At 43.8% G+C, this 14,329-nt stretch overlaps 1 long non-coding RNA gene across 1 annotated transcript in view; it reads right to left on the bottom strand.

Moving 5' to 3' along the window:
* LOC112248202 overlaps positions 1 to 12,472 on the bottom strand; it is a 29,616-nt gene extending 17,144 nt beyond the window's left edge. Inside the window, exon 1 of the long non-coding RNA XR_002953204.2 lies at positions 12,323 to 12,472. This is a non-coding gene — a long non-coding RNA (uncharacterized LOC112248202). The remainder of the gene's footprint in view (positions 1 to 12,322) is intronic.
* Positions 12,473 to 14,329: the final 1,857 nt, after the last annotated feature.

Genomic DNA, 14,329 nt, shown 5'->3' with positions numbered 1-14,329 from the left:
ATCAAAAATATGTACATTTATAATAATGTACATAATCAGAAACTGCTGACATTGTAATCATGACTCTAACTTTACCATTTCATAATATGAATTACCTATTTATTTATTGTTCTTGAAATTTCATTGCAGCCCTACCATATAAACAACATTTGTGTTTACATTTTTTGTCAGGATGAAATTGTCATATACAAAGAAAAGGAAAGTATGGAAATGTGAGTCAAAATAGGAGGAGGAGAGGATAGGAGAGAGAACAACCTTGTCATGTGTTTACAGGTGGTGTTTTGTTTGTTGTCGTTTGGTTAGTGTGATATGTTGTATGTGTTGTATAGAAATGATTCATAAAAAGTCATAATACATTTCATACATTGTGCCCGTGTCCTGAGAGGATGGAAGTTCAATATGTAGCTAGATGTAGAAGGCTAACGTTAACACACACACACACACACACACACACACACACACACACACACACACACACACACACACACACACACACACACACACACACACACACACACACACACACACACACACACACACACACACACACACACACACACACACACACACACACACACACACACACACACACACACACTCCTCAGGAGGCTGAAGAAATTCGGCTTGTCACCAAAAGCACTCACAAACTTCTACAGATGCACAATCGAGAGCATCCTGGCGGGCTGTATCACTGCCTGGTACGGCAACTGCTCCGCCCACAACCGTAAGGCTCTCCAGAGGGTAGTGAGGTCTGCACAACGCATCACCGGGGGCAAACTACCTGCCCTCCAGGACACCTACACCACCCGATGTTACAGGAAGGCCATAAAGATCATCAAGGACATCAACCACCTGAGCCACTGCCTGTTCACCCCGCTATCATCCAGAAGGCGAGGTCAGTACAGCTGCATCAAAGCTGGGACCGAGAGACTGAAAAACAGCTTCTATCTCAAGGCCATCAGACTGTTAAACAGCCACCACTAACATTGAGTGGCTGCTGCCAACACACTGACACTGACACTGACTCAACTCCAGCCACTTTAATAATGGGAATTGATGGGAAATGATGTAAATATATCACTAGCCACTTTAAACAATGCTACCTTATATAATGTTACTTACCCTACATTATTCATCTCATATGCATACGTATATACTGTACTCTATATCATCGACTGCATCCTTATGTAATACATGTATCACTAGCCACTTTAACTATGCCACTTTGTTTACATACTCATCTCATATGTATATACTGTACTCGATACCATCTACTGTATCTTGCCTATGCTGCTCTGTACCATCACTCATTCATATATCCTTATGTACATATTCTTTATCCCCTTACACTGTGTATAAGACAGTAGTTTTGGAATTGTTAGTTAGATTACTTGTTGGTTATTACTGCATTGTCGGAACTAGAAGCACAAGCATTTCGCTACACTCGCATTAACATCTGCTAACCATGTGTATGTGACAAATAAAATTTGATTTGATTTGATTTGACACACACACACACACACACACACACACACACACACACACACACACACACACACACACACACACACACACACACACACACACACACACACACACACACACACACACACACACAAAAAAAAAAAAAATCAGAACCATGGAAAGCCACATCATATTTAGCTTACATTGATTGGACTAAATCATTTTTGGTATATTTTAGTTATCAGTGTATTAGACTAAGCATAGGTGATTTGATGATGTTGAAATGGTGTTGGAAGACTGGTGCTGGAAGAGTGGAGGCAGCCCCTCTTTTCTATGCGACTTGCGGTAACTGCGGATCTAAATCAATAGTTGTTTAGTAGTCCGAAAATGTCAGAAACTTGAACTTGCTTGAGTATGCTGTAGGTTATGTAACTGTTTGTTACATGCAACATGTTTTGTGGACTTCACATGACAGATGTTGCTCTCCGGTTTTGTGATAAAACAAAGGTGTGGTTGAATTTATTCTGCCACTGTCTTCTTATTGTCTCGGCCTTTATAGGTCTATATATCATGGTCAAAATGCATATGAACTAACAGGTTATAGAGCAAACAACACAATTATCACAACACATAGTGTAACGGGATTCTTCCTGGGAAGGAGAGGCGGAACAAATGCAATGTGGTTGAAGTTCATGTTTTTTAATAAGAAAACTAAACATGAACATAATACAAAACAATAAACGTGGAAAAACCGAAACAGCCCTATCTGGTGCAACAAACACAAAGACAGGAAACAACCACCCACAAAACGCAACACAAAACAGGCTACCTAAATATGGTTCCCAATCAGAGACAATGACTAACACCTGCCTCTGATTGAGAACCATATCAGGCCAAACATAGAAATAGACAAACTAGACACACAACATTGAATGCCCACTCAGATCACACGCTGACCAAACAAAACATAGAAACATACAATGCAAACTATGGTCAGGGTGTGACACATAGATTGTAATATGGCTTTTTTTTTAAATCTGGCTTGGCTTCCCCAGTGATTTTATTCACGCGCTGCTACTCCTTGTCTAATGGTTAACAAGCTTCTCAGTAATGATCAATTAGCGGATATTGCAACTATTGAATTAGGTGAATTACTATCAGAACCAAAATGAATCAACCAAAGAGTCTCCTGTTTCTATAAAGAATTGTACATCTCTGATTGCAAATCCACACCAAGCCAGGTTGAGTCATTTAAAAAAGATATAAGAACTCCTCTTCTCAACTGAGGAAACCAGCTTGCTGGGAGCCCATATCTCTCTCCATGAACTTAAAAAGGGCATTGGATAACATTAATAAAGGCAAATCACCTGGTTATGTCTATTGGAACCACTGCTACTTGAAATTATTAACAGAGCCGTTTACAAAGGTTCATTTGGAAGGGATGTAAACACAGCACTAATTTTGCTTTTACAAAGGTGATATGATCCTTGACTAGCCTCTCAAAGCACTTCATGATGACAGAAGTGAGTGCTAAGGTGGCGATAGTCATTTAGTTCAGTTACCTTTGCCTTCTTGGGTACAGGGACAATGGCGGCCATCTTGAAGCATGTGGGGACAGCACAATGGGATAGGGAGAGATTGAATATGTCCATAAACACTTCATTTTGCTTGTCGCCCTCTCACTTTGATAAACACAGATATTAAACTAGTTTAAAAAATTGTCGCTCAATCTTGAAACTTACTTATCCAAATTGGTAGATCTGGACCAAAGCGGGTTTTAAAAAAAAACAATTATCCTCACATAACCTCCGTCATCTATTACATACCTTACACTAAAAAAGTATGTGGACACCTGCTCGTCAAACATCTCATTCCAAAATCATTAATATGGAGTTGGTCCACCTTTTGCTGCTAGGAAGAGTGGAGATGTTGGAAGGTAGCTGCGGGGACTTGCTTCCATTCAGTCACAAGAGCATTAATGTGGTTGGGCATGGATATTGGGCGATTACGCCTGGTTGCAGTCGGCATTCCATTTCATCCGAAGGTGTTTGATGGGGTTGAGATCAGGGCTCTGTGCAGACCAGTCAAGTTCGACAAACCATTTCTGTATGGACCTCGCTTTGTGCACGGGGGAACTGTCATGTTGAAATAGGAAAATGCCTTCCCCAAACTGTTGCCACAAAGTTGGAAGCACAGAATCCTCTAGAACGTCATTGTATGCTGTAGCGTTAAGGTTTCCATTCACTGGAACTAAGGGGCCTAGACTGAAAAACAGCCCAGACACTTATTTCTCCTGCACTAAACTTTACAGTTGGCACTATGCATTGGGGCAGGTAGCGCTCTCCTGGCATTCGCCATACCCAGATTAGTCCATCAGACTGCCAGATGAAGAAACGTTATTCATCAGTCCAGAGAACGTGTTTCCACTATGTCAGAGGCCAATGGCGGGGAGCTTTACACAACTCTAGCCGATCCTTGGCATTGTGCATGGTGATCTTAGGCTTGTGTGGCTGCTCGGCCATAGAAACCCATTTCATGGAGCTCCCGACAAACAGTTCTTGTGCTGACGTTGCTGCCAGAGGCAGTTTGGAACTTGGTAATGTTAGTTGCAACCGAGGACAGATGATGTTTATAGGCTACGTAGTTCAGCACGCTGCGGTTCTGTTCTCTGATGTGAGCTTGTGTGGCCTACCACTTCGGGGTTGAGCCATTGTTGCTCCGAAACGTTTCTACTTCACAATAACAACACTTACAGTTGACCAGGGCAGCTCTAGCAGGTCAGAAATGAGACGAACTGACTCAAGATGACGCCGACAGAGAGGGCTGCCTAGCTTCTAGTCCTTAGGAAACCTTGCAGTACTTCGTCTTTTTATGTGTCATTTCTTACATTGTTAGCCCAGAAAATCTTAAGTGTTATTACATACAGCCAGGAAGAACTATTGGATATCAGACTAACGCCAATTTACCAGCACTACGACAAGGAATATAACTTTCCCGAAGCAGATCCTTTGTCCAAACCATTCATGGCATTTGAACTGATTCCAGAGGCTGACCCAAAACAACGTCGCCAGAGAAGAGGTAGACAGAGCGGTCTTCTGGTCAGACTTCAGAGGCGCACACACCACCCACCGATTCCGAGTATATTGCTTGCTGACATCCAGGCTCTAGTTAACAAGGTAGATGAAATTGGGGCAAGGGTTCATTTCCAGAGAGACATCAGGGATTGTAACATACTCTGTTTCACGGAAACATAGCTCTCTCGGGATGTGCTGTCGGAGTTGGTACAGCCACCTAGATTATTTGTTCATTGTAGAGACAGGAATAAACATCTCTGAGAAGAAGAAGGGCGTGGGTGTATGTTTCATTATTAACGACTCATGGTGTAATTGTAACATACAGGAACTCAAGTCCTTCTTTTCACAAGACCTAGAATTGCTCACAATCAAATGCCGACCGTATTATCTCCCAAGGGAATTCTCCTCTGTTATTGTCACAGCCGTGTATATCGCCCCTCAAGCCGATACCACGACGGCCCTCAAGGAACTTCACTGGACTTTATGCAAACTGGAAACCATATAACCTGAGGCTGCATTTATTGCAACTGGGGATTTTAACAAAGCAAATTTGAGAACAAGGCTACCTACATTTGATAAGCATATTGACTGTAGCACTCGTGCTGGTAAAACACTGGATCACTGCTACTCTAACTCCGCAAAGAATACAAGGCCCTCCCCCACCCACCTTTCAGCAAATCTGACCACGACTCAATTTTTCTCCTCCCTTCCTATAGGCAGAAACTCAAACAGGATGTATGCGTGCAAAGGACTATCCAACGCTGGTCTGACCAATCGGATTCCACTCTTCAAGATTGTTTTGATCACGCGGACTGGAAAATGTTCCGGGTAGCCTCAGAGAATAATGTTGACGTAATGTTTGCGCTGATTCTGTGAGTGAGTTTATAAGGAAGTTATAGGAGATGTTGTACACACTGTGACTAGTAAAACCTACCCTAACCAGAAACCGCGTATAGATGGCGGCATTCTCACAAAACTGAAAGAGCTAACCATCGCATTTAACCATGGAAAGTTGACTGGGAATATTGCCGTATACAAACAGTGTAATTATTCCCTCCGCAAGGCACTCAAACGAACGAAATGACAGTAAAGATACAGAGTGGAGTCGCTATTCAATGGCTCAGACACAAGACGTATGTGGCAGGGTCTACAGACAATCAAGGATTTGCAAAAGGAAAACCAGCCAAGTCACGGACACGGACACCTTGCTTCCATCAAACTAAACCCTTCTTTGCCTGCTTTGAGGATAATACACCGCCACCGACGCGGCCTTCTACCAAGGACTGTGAGCTCTCCTTCTCCATGGCCGACGTGAGTAACACATTTCAACGTGTTAACCCTCGCAAGGCTTCCGGCCCAGACGGCATCCCTAGCGGCGTCCTCAGATCATGTGCAGACCAGCCTGGCTGGTGTGTTTACGGACATATTCAATCTCTTCCTATCCCAGTCTGCTGTACCCACATGCTTCAAGATGGCCACCGTTGTTCCTGTAACCAAGAAGGAAAAGATAACTAAATGATTATCACCCAATAGCACTCACTACTGTAATCATGAAGTGCTTTGAGAGGCTAGTCCAGGATCAACCTCTCACTCAAAGTCAACAAAAAAAAAAGGAGATGATTGTGTACTTCAGGAAACAGCACCCCCCCTATCCTCACTGAATGGACCGAAGTAGAGAAGGTGGAAAGCTTTTTAAGTTCTTTGGCGTACACATCACGGACAAACTGAAATAGTCCACCCACACAAACAATGTGATGAAGAAAGCACCTCTTCAACATCCTGTCGGCCTGTCGGGCTGCTTCACTGCCTGGTTCGGCAACTGCACCGCCCACAACCGCAAGGCTTTCCAGAGGGTGGTGCGGTCTGCTCAAGGCATCACCTGGGGCAAACTACTGTACCTGCCCTCCAGGACATCTACGTCACCCGATGTCACAGGAAGGCCAAAAATATAATCGAGACCCGAGCCATTGCCTGTTCACCCCGTTACCATCCAGAAGGCGAGGTCAGTACAAGTGCATCAAAGCTGGGACCGAGAGACTGAAAAATATTTTCTATCTCAAGGCCATCAGACTGTTAAATAGCCATCAGTAATACAGAGAGGCTGCTACCTACATACAGACTTAAAATTATTGGCCACTCGGTTCACTAGTCACTTTAATCATGCTTACATATCTTGCATTACTCATCTCGTATGTCTATATTGTGTTTTATACCATCTATTGCATCTTGCCTGTGCCGCTCTGCCATTGCTCACCGATATATTTACAGTTGAAGTCGGAAGTTAACATACACATTAGCTAAATATATTTGAATCAGAGTAAATATACCCTGTCTTAGGTCAGGTAGGATCACCACTTTATTTTAAGAATGTGAAATTTCAGAATAATATTAGAATGCATCTCCTTCCTGAGCGGTATAACGGCTGTGTGGTCCCATGGTGTTTATACTTGCGTACTATTGTTTGTACAGATGAACGTGGTACCTTCAGGAGTTTGGAAATTGCTCCCAAGGATGAACCAGACTTGTGGAGGTTTACCATTTTTTCTGAGGTCTTGGCTGATTTCTTTTGATTTTTCCATGATGTCAAGCAGAGAGGCACTGAGTTTGAAGGTAGGCTTTGAAATACATCCACAGGTACACCTCCAATTGACTCAAATTATGTCTATTAGCCTATCAGAAGCTTCTAAAGCCATGGCATAATTTTCTGGAATTTTCCAAGCTGTTTAAAGGCACAGTCAACTTAGTGTATCTAAACTTCTGACCCACTGGAATTGTGATACAGTGAATTATAAGTGAAATAATCTGTCTGTAAACAATTGTTGGAAAAATGACTTGTGCCTTGCACAAAGTAGATGTCCTAACTGACTTGCCAAATCAACTGTATGTATATATTATTTTTCCATTCCTTTACTTTGATTTGTGTATTAGATATTGCTGCACTGTCATAACTTTAAGCACATACATTTCCCTTCTCTCGCAATAACATCTGCTAACCCTGTGTATGTGACCAATAAAATTTGATGTGATTTGATTTGAAAGTTGGCCTTTGACTGTGTCACGCTGAAAGTCACGAATCTCTTCAATTCAGGCCATTCTACTGTCAATGTTTGTCTATGGAGATTGCATGGCTGTGTGCTTGATTTTTTTTTATACCTGTCAGCAATGGGTGTGGCTGAAATAGTCAAATGCACTAATTTGAAGGGATGTTCACATACATTTGGCCATGTAGTGTACATTCTTCGTCAGAAACTAAAACCTATTTGGCAGTTATATCTCTCGGTGCAGAAAAAGCTTTTGATAGACTAGAATTGTCATATATTGGGTCGGTTTTGGAACTTATGGGTCTTGGCTCCAATTTCATTAATATAATTAAAACACTATTTGCCAATCCCTCAGCCATAGTAATAACAGGCAGTACCTGCTCTGTTCCGTTCAGAATAATTAGAAGTAGCGGGCAAGGTGACCCCATTTCACCTATGCTATTTTTATTGTCTTTTGAGCACCTCGCCCAGGCATTTCGACTATCGAAGAAAACTACACCACTGTCTCTCAATTCTACTGACCACATCATTTCATCATTTCATTTCAACATAAACACTGTTGATATCTTACTTTAACGAGACAATGTATCTCAATTCCTCCCAAAAACTCTGAAGATCATAGACAAATTCATTTCTATCTCATGTTAAAAAATGAAATCTAACCAAATCTGCCCAACTGCCTCTCAAGACCCCGATGGTGTCACACCCTGATAATTTTCACCTGACCTTGTGCTTGTCTCCCCCCTACAGGTGTAGCCCATCTTCCCCATGATCCCCTGAGTACCTATACTTGTGTTCTATGTTTGTCGGTTTCTAGTTCGTCTTGTTTGTCAAGTCAACCAGCGGTTTCTCTCAGCTCCTGGTTTTCCCAGGCTCTCTTTTTCTCACCCTCCTGGTTTGACCCTTGCCTGTTCTGACTCTGAGCCCGCCTTCCTGACCACTCTGCCTGCCCCTGACCCTGAGCCTGCCTGCCGTCCTGGCCCTGTTGCTGTAATAAACATTGTTACTTCAACACAGTCTGCATTTGGTTCTTACCTGAAACCTGATAGATGGAGGTCTCCATCTCCACTTTTTTGAAACGCTATTCGCGCGCACCACTAACTAGCTAGCCATTTCACACCAGTTACATCAGCATGAAGGGGAATGTAAACAGCTGTAACAATAACAGCCTTAAATTATTTCGTAGATAACGGGGTCTGCATTTGATGGTGAGGTATTCCAGATCAGGAAAACAAAAGGACTTGATTTCCTGTATGTTGCGACCATCACACCATGAGCTATTACTCATGAAACATACCCCTCTGCTTTTATTGTCCCCAGGTAGTTCATTCTTCCTGTCTACACGATGGACAGAGAACCCGGTGGTTTGGATGGATGGAGATAAAATCGAGGAAGAAGGCCACGTTTCCGTAAAACAGATTAGGTTGCAGTCCCTTATGTCTCTATGAAAGACATCAGCCGGCTTTCCTTCCTCTCCTCCGCACGAGAACATTGTGTGTGAATAAAGATTTGATGTGTTTCTATCACGACAACATGCATGTTTGTCTGATACTGTGCTGCCTTGCCTAGGTGTGTGTGTGTGTGTGTGTGTGTGTGTGTGTGTGTGTGTGTGTGTGTGGACAAAGTCCTCAGAAGTCCCCACAGGAATAGTAAACAAACAAAAATTGGACCAACGGGGAACATTTTCAAGGTCAAATGCTATTTGTAGGGGGTTTTGGGTAAAGGTTAAAATTTGTGTTTGGTTTAGGAGCAAGGGTTAGTTTTAGGGTTAGGTTCAGGATTAAGGCTAAAGGCTAGGTTTTCAGGTTAAAGTTAGGGTTAGGGTTAAGGTTATGTGAAGGGTTAGGGATAGGGAAAATAGGATTTTGAATGAGACTGAATTGCGCTTCCCCACAAGGGTAGTTATAAAAAACTGTGTGTGTGTGTGTGTGTGTGTGTGTGTGTGTGTGTGTGTGTGTGTGTGTGTGTGTGTGTGTGCGCGCGAGTGCATGCGCAATATGTCTATCAGCCTCAGGGCATTTCGTATTTTCATTGTGACATCAAAGAAGACATGATTTCCCCAATTTAAACAACATTCTTCTGAACCACACTACAGCAAACTTGAAAGATCAAAAGGAGGGAGTAAAAGAGAGGAAGAGAGAGAAATAAACGATGAGAGAGAGGGAGAAAGAATCATTTAGCTCTTTTCTTAGTTGATGTTTCATTTTGGTAAAGCTCCTGCATTGAGGAACCACAGCCTGGGTCTGCTTTTGACACTTGGACCTCTATGTTCAGATTGAATTCTGATACGGTTCTTCTAATGGTATTTTGACGGTGCTCTGATTGGATTCTGATAGCATCTCAAATCAAATCAAATCAAATCAAATTGTATTTGTCACAAGCGCTGAATACAACAGGTGTAGGTAGGTAGACTAGGTGTAGGTAGACCTTACAGTGAAGAACCTACCTTTACCACCGGGTAAGGGTAGGTAATCAGGAAGTCTAGGATCCAGTTGCAGAGGGAGGTGTTTAGTCCCAGGGTCCTTAGCTTAGTGATGAGCTTTGAGGGCACTACGGTGCTGAACGCTGAGCTGTAGTCAATGAATAGCATTCTCACACAGTTGTTCCTTTTGTCTAAGTGTGATAGGGCAGTGTGGAGTGCAATAGAGATCGCGTCATCTGTGGATCTGTTGGTGCGGTATGCGAATTGGAGTGGGTCTAGAGTTTCTGGGATAATGGTGATGATGTGAGCCATAACCAGCCTTTCAAAGCGTTTCAGGGCTTCAGATGTGAGTGCTACGGGTCTGTAGTCATGTAGGCAGGTAACCTTAGTGTTCTTGGGCACATGGACTACGGTGGTCTGCTTGAAACATGTTGGTATTACAGACGCAAACAGGGAGAAGTTGAAAAAGTTAGTCAAGACAATTGCCAGTTGGTCAGCGCATGCTTGGAATACACGTCCTGGTAATCCGTCTGACCCTCCGGCCTTGTGAATGTTGACCTGTTTGAAGGTCTTACTCACATCGGCCTCGGAGAGCGTGATCACAGCTGGTACTCTCACACGTTTCAGTGTTACTTGCCTCAAAGCGAGCGTATATATTTAGCTGCTCTGGTAGGCTCGAGTCACTGGGCAGCTATCGGCTGTGCTTCCCTTTGTAGTCTGTAATAGTTTGCAAGGCCTGCCACATCCGACAAGCGTCAGAGCCGGTGTAGTACGATTTGATTTTAGACTGAGTCACTGATGCTTCCTGTTTAAATTTTAGCTTAAGGTCAGATTTGCAAAATGGAGGGCGAGGGATAGCTTTGTATGCGTCTCTGTGTGTGGAGTAAAAGTGGTCTAGAATTTTTCCCCCTCTGGTTGCACATTTAACATGCTGATATAAATGAGGTAAAACTGATTTAAGTTTCCCTGCATTTAAGTCCCCGGCCACCCAGAGCACTACCTCTGGATGAGCATTTTCCTGTTTGCTGGCTGTATACAGCTCAATGAGCACGGTTTTAGTGTCAGCATCGGTCTGTGGTGGTTTGCAGACAGCTACGAAAAATACAGATGAAAGCTCTCTTGGTAGTCAGTGTGGTCTACAGCTTATTATGAGATACTCTACCTCAGGCGAGCAAAACCTTAAGACTTCCTTAAATATTATGCCCCAGCAAAGGCCCCCGCCCCGTGTCTTACCAGAGGCTGCTGTTCTGTCCTGCCGATGGAGTGCATAACCTGCCAGCTGCATGTTCTTAGTGTCGTCGTTCAGTCACGACTCTGTGAAACATAAGATATTACAGTTTTTAATGTCCCGTTGCTAGGATATACGTGCTTTCAGATCGTCCCATTTATTTTCCAGCGATTGAACATTTGCTAGCAGGACGGAAGGCAAGGGCAGATTAGCCACTCGTCGCCTGATCCTCGCAAGGCACCCTGATCTTTTTCCACAAAATCTCAGTTTCCTTCTCCAGCGAATCACGGGATCTGGGCTTGGTCGGGTGTCTGTAGTAGTATATCCCTCCCGTCCGACTTATTGAAGAAGAACTCTTTGTCCAGTTTGAGGTGAGCAATCGCAATTCTGATGTCCAGAAGCTGTTTTCGGACATAAGAGACTATAGCAGCAACATTATGTACAAAACAAGTTACAAACAACACGAAAAAAAACAAAAAACAGCATGATTGGTTTCGAGCCGAAATGACGGCAGCCCTCTACTCCGGCGCCATCGTTCAAATGTATTTAGATAGTGTTCTTAGAACACTAGTGCTAATGAACATTGCATTTCTGCCTAGAAACAAATAGAACAGATACATTATTTATAAAGTTTAGAGTGACATTAATGCTCTCAAGTTTCTCTGGATGTCTGGATCCTTCAGTTCTGAATATATTGTTCTATCCCCCCCCCTCATTTCTAAAGCATACATCATGCTTTCTGAGCTAAGTTAATTTATTTGTGTATGGGTGTAGTGTGAAAATGCCTTGTCTTGGCCCATGCTATCACTAATACAATAATACATACAATACAGGCTACATACCAACCACTATTCACAGACCTGCTTTGCCAAAGTTGTCACAGAGGAATGAGGGATAGGGCAGCTGAGAGGCAAGTGCCCTTACACCCATCTGTGTGTGTGTGTGTCACAAAGAGGAAGGTATAGGTCTTCACACGTGGGCAGACACACACACGCACGCACACACACACACACAAATCAAATCAAACTTGATTTGTCACATGCGCTGAATACAACAAGTGTACTGTAGACCTTACCGTGAAATGCTTACTTACTTTGATGGAGTACAGGCCATTGGGATACTGGGGGTGGTGTTTTTTCCTGCTAGCAGGGCTGAGTTGATGGTTAGGTGAGGTGGTTCCACTAGAGATCAAAACAAAGCCTTCTGCTGTAAAGAATAGAATACAGTAGAATAAAACTTTATTGTCCATTCAGGATGGACATTGTTCTTTGGCATCACCTTCCATTAAAAGGATCACACACACACTCACATCGTACACATTTAAACCAGTCAGTCAATCCTACTGCATACACGTAAAACATAAGAGGACATTGACACGTTCACTCACAACTGACCGCTCTCCCAACTGCATGCCCGTTCCTCCTGGGTCATTGCATCTTGAGCTGTCTCCCCTTCCCTCCTGCCTCACCCCCCTCCTCCCTCACCCCCCTCCTCTTCTACTGCCTTAGCCCCCCCCCACCCCACCCACCCGTAGTCCTGGGCCTATGGAAGGAGTGGGGGAAGGAGGGGTGAGGGAGGGGGAAAGGATGTTGGGGTAGGAGGGGAAAGGAGACAGGGAGTGGGATAAGAGAAGGGGACTGCACTGGGAAAAGGGAAAAAGGGTTTTCCAGTTTTACAAACTGCTCCAGAGAGCAGATCATGTTTGATTGAGAGGTGATTCCTCTCCTCTTCCAAATCAAATCAAAATCCATTTATTTTTGTCACATGCTTCGTAAACAACAGGTGTAGACTAACAGTGAAATGCTTACTAACGAACCCTTCCCAACATTGCAGAGAGAAGAACATAAATAATAGAAAAATATTAACATGAGGAATAAATACACAATGAGTAACGATAACTTGGCTATATACATGGGGTACCAGTACTGAGTCGACGTGCAGGGCTACGAGGTAACTGTCAAATTTCGAAGTTGTTGAAAACGTTACATTTCAAAGTGTTTAATGTTAAGCTTAGGCATTAACTCCGAATGGTTAAGACAAGGTTAAGACTTGGGATAGGCTTTAAACAAAAACCTCAATAAACAACATGTAACAGCGCTCACTGTTGCCCCTAGTGGCCGGTTTCAACATCATCTCCCGGCGTCCTCAGACATGGATGGACGTCGAACACCGACTTGTATCACGGGTGACTTGGCTGTAGCACCTTGCGGTCGGATGCCAAGCATTTGTCACACCAAGCGATGACGCAGATCGTTGTTTTTAGGGTCTGAGGACCCATGCCAAATCTTTTAAGCCTCCTGAGGGGGAAGAGGCGTTGCCGTGCCTTCTTCACAACTGTGTTGGTGTGTGTGGACCATGGTAGTTCCTCAATGGTGTGGACACGAGGAACATGAAGCTCTCGACCCGCTCCACCACAGCAACATTCCTTATCTTATCAGCCCCATCAGCCAGCCTAGCGCTCATCATGCCCAAACAGGGAGAGCCACAACCAGGGTGTGTGTGCGTGATAGAGAAAGGTAGCGAGCAAGAGAAAGCAGAGAGAACAAGAAAGACAGAGAGAAAAGGCACAGAGGGGACTCCGCTACCTACTTCTGTCATTGTCTCTCGGGTGGTGATAAGAAATGGCGTGGCGGAGACAGTGAACTGTCTGGTCTGCAGAGGAAATGCCCAATCAGAGAGAAGAACCTACTGGGCATGCTCAGAACAACAACAAAAAAACAGTCTATGGAGAGAAAGAGAGGGTGAGGGGAGAGCGAGGGAGTCGTTGTGGTAGGGGAAAGAGGGAGGGGAAGAGTGAGGGGGAGGCTTGCATGACAGACAAGTTGGGAGAAAGATTGAGTGAGAAAAATAAATAAATGGAGCAAGAGAGAGAGGGAGGATAGGGGAGAGTGTGGCAGGCAGTGAGGGATTGAATAAGAGGAAAAGCAGTGTGATGGAGCAGCCTTAGGGCTGGAGGAATGTGGGGGTTCCTAAGTTCAAGAGGGTTTGATGGTGTGTGTGTGTGTGTTCAGGAGTTAGGAGAGGCGCCCCAGAATTAATTACCCAATCAAGATAACGAGCCAGGGAAAGACATTAGAGAGGTCACACCACAATTAACCCC

This window comes from Oncorhynchus tshawytscha, linkage group LG01 (genome assembly GCF_018296145.1).
Source record: "Oncorhynchus tshawytscha isolate Ot180627B linkage group LG01, Otsh_v2.0, whole genome shotgun sequence".
NCBI classification, from domain to species: Eukaryota; Metazoa; Chordata; class Actinopteri; order Salmoniformes; family Salmonidae; genus Oncorhynchus; species Oncorhynchus tshawytscha.
Note: the sequence above shows the minus strand (reverse complement) of the source record. Positions and strands in the feature narration are given on the sequence as shown.